At 47.7% G+C, this 3,221-nt stretch overlaps 1 protein-coding gene across 1 annotated transcript in view; it reads right to left on the bottom strand.

Moving 5' to 3' along the window:
* NTNG1 (netrin G1) overlaps nt 1–3,221 on the bottom strand; it is a 132,948-nt gene that overhangs the window by 41,167 nt on the left and 88,560 nt on the right. The window lies entirely within an intron of this gene.

Here is a 3,221-nt window from a genome sequence, read left to right as displayed (position 1 = left end):
CCGGTGGAGCAGACCTTTGCTTTTGCGCTCACACTTTCGGGTGCTGTACCTGTTTCCTATCACCTCTACTGATCTATTTTACAGTTTGATTTTTTTTCGTACGAACATTAAATGTCTACATTTCTTAAAGGCCCTAGGTGAGGTGTTACCTACGTGTAGAAGCGTTTTGTCTCCCTGGGAGAGAGTCAGCTCTGTCTCCGTAGAGCTGCACCTCCCGCGGCCAGCGCGTTTTGGGGCAGCGGGGACAGGCAATCCCTGTTGGAGCCGGGAGCAAGCCAAGGGGACGGGACTGCGCGAGGAGGATGCAAGCTTTTCTTTGGGACCCGATCTGGCAAATGGTATTTATGCTCTCCCCATTTTTCTGTTATGATCTTTTCTCTGTTTCCATCTGCCTAGGTTTGAACGCCAGATTGGGACATTTTTATCATCTGTGAGTACTGCAGTGGTTGTGTCCTTTCTGAGCTGAACTGAATTTTCCTTTATGGCCACATCAGCCTTCACAGCGGTGCTCCTAGTGGGGACAGAGCGATTTCTTCATCTCTACCTACAAGGATCTCAGCTGGGTGGTGAGTAGGCAGCACAAGCTGGTTGGCATTAAGGGTCTAGGCTCATAGGTCTTCTGGACGAAGGTGTGTTTCGCTGTTATATCCACCTTAGCGGGAGACCTGCAGGGGTGCTACGACAAAAAGACCGGGGCTTTAAACATCTGATGTGGAAGGAGGACATGTATTTTTTTTCCAAAGTATCTTCTGGCCATTAAGAAACTGGGTGAAGAGAAATGGGCTGGGTGGGGATGGCTGTCCCCAAAGTCCTCCCACACAGAGATCAATGCGAGGACCTGCACTGTGCCATTTATTTTTAGGTAGTCTCCTGCGGCTGAATCAGACAAGTTGTGATGTAATCACAACGCTACATCATGCTCTTCCATTTTTGTCCTTTTTCCTTATCAATCAAGGACATGGAAGAGAGAAAAACAAGTCAGTTGGGCAGATTCTCAAACAGTCGATGCATTGATCGAAAATACCCTGCCTCTGCTGGTCAGATCCACCAATTCCCACACATAGGAAGTGCAGACACAGTAGCCCCAGCGTAGGACAAAGGTATCTAAAAGCCGTGCTTACTGAGGCGCCGTGATAACCCCAGCCCCTGAAAGCCTGCCAGTCCCCGCGCCTGAGACACCACCTTCCTCCTCTTCCTCCTCCCGAGACACTGACTGACTGGCTCTGCTAAGGAAGGCTCAAGCACACACAAATTACTTGTCCAGTTAATCCACTGTTGAAGTTTTGGTGGTTTTAGGAAGACTTAGGCTTGACCTAAAGATTTTAAAGGGACTGGACATTAGAGAATGCATGTAAAAATCAGGAGTTAGAAAAGGAAAAGCCATCTGTATTGATGCTGACGCCCTGCTGTGCCCTGAGCCTTTCTCTTTTAGCCATGGCGCAACACCAGGGCTGCTGTGGAAAACCTGGAGCATGTCAGAGCCCGGCTTCCAAGATCCTCCTTCTGTTGTTGAACACGGTGTAGCACACCCAGCCAAAAATTCACATGCATAATGGCCTGCAGTCCGAATGGGCTAGGTTCTACCAGAAGTAAAGGTAGTAGCATCGAAGGTTCCTAACGCCTTAGGCCTAACCCCCTGGAGTATCCGTCATTTAATAAACTGTAAGTCCAACAGAGGAAACCAGGTATTTTATATAATTGGATTCATATAATCAATAATATTTCATGTATCATCTTATTCTGATGATGACTTCCTCAAGTAATCTCTTGTTTTGTCCAAATAAAATCATTACCGGTAGGACAGAAAAGTCAGCGTTCCCTGTTTCTCAGCAACCCTGTAACTGCGATGGATCTGTGCTCATTTTAGCCGACTCACGTAAAACAGGGGTTGTGACTTACTGCAGAATTAGCAAGAATTCCCTGACCCTTTAAATTCGATCACATTGAGCAGAGTTTCTCAACGGACATCCAAAGCAACACAGAGTGTACTTGCAGCGCCTGAAGATTACCAAGTAAGCGTTATTACTACTGATTATTGCTAGTTATTAGTGATAATTATGACCATCTTTTAGAAGGGGTTTCTGGAGGTCGTTTGCTCCCCCCTTTGCTCACAGCCTGGTCAGCTTCAAGGCTGGAGGAGGTTGTCCAGGGTCATACCCAGCTGGGCCCTGCTGCCGCCTTCAGCGCCTCCGGGATGCTCGGCAACGCGGTTAGTGCTCTGGGCACTTAGTGTTTCTATTATGGGCGCTTTTTTTTTTAATCTTTGGTAAAGATAATATTTTTTTCTCACATCCCTTTTCATGAAATGTATTATCCCCAAGATTGCAGCTTTCTTGATAAAGGCCTTTCTTCCTTTGCTTTTTTTTTTTTTTTTTTCCACATGGAAGCAACTTTAAATGCTTTATCTGAACAGGCAGGTGAGCCGCGGAGCCGCGGGGTGTTGACGGTCATTCCCGCAGGTACGTGGGAGCGGATGCGTCACCCTTGGGGCAGGCACTGGGGAGCCTCATTCAGCAGCTACTTACTGTTCTACAGCGACGTGTGAAGGTCCTTCTAGGCCTCGGTGGTTACCGTTAGGGTTTTGCTTATGAAGAAGGTGATTAGGTAAACCGAGCACTTCCAGACCAGTTCCATGTATGGACACTGTATTCTGCAGTTAAAGTCATTATTTGCCAGAACAACGAATGGATTTGGGTGCAGGAATTCTAGAAGGCACAGAAATCTACTGCAATATTTTCTGTGACAGTTACTCTGGGCAACCCAGGCTACGGAAATGTGGGCAGGAGGATCCCGAGGTGCGTTTGGGTGCTGTCACCTAGCAGGGAGGCTACTGCAGGCTCCTCTGAGCGCAGGAGCGCGCGAGCGGGCTGACCGGGTGGAAGATCAGACAGGACGTTTTACATCTGCACGGGGACGTTCTGCACCTTCAGTTACTGTTGTTCCAAAGCCCGTTGTATGCAGAAAAGAACAAACAGAAAAAAAATCCGTAGTTCCAAGCAGGAAGGAGAAACCGATTGCACGGCATTTAGTAGGTGTGTGATTATTTCCTTTTTTAATCCCAGTCCTTTTTTTGGATATACAGAATTGGAATTTTGAATGAAGAAAATCTGTCTCAAATACTCACTGGCACTTGCTCCATGGGCTACGTCACTGCTTCAGGCTGGGGAAACGGTGGAGGCAAACGGGCAGTTTGATTCCGACCAGGCGGCTGCGCCAGAGAA

Source organism: Egretta garzetta, unplaced genomic scaffold (genome assembly GCF_000687185.1).
Source record: "Egretta garzetta isolate BGI_Z169 unplaced genomic scaffold, ASM68718v1 scaffold655, whole genome shotgun sequence".
In the NCBI taxonomy this organism is placed as follows: Eukaryota; Metazoa; Chordata; class Aves; order Pelecaniformes; family Ardeidae; genus Egretta; species Egretta garzetta.
This window is presented reverse-complemented; position numbering and strand designations above follow the sequence as displayed.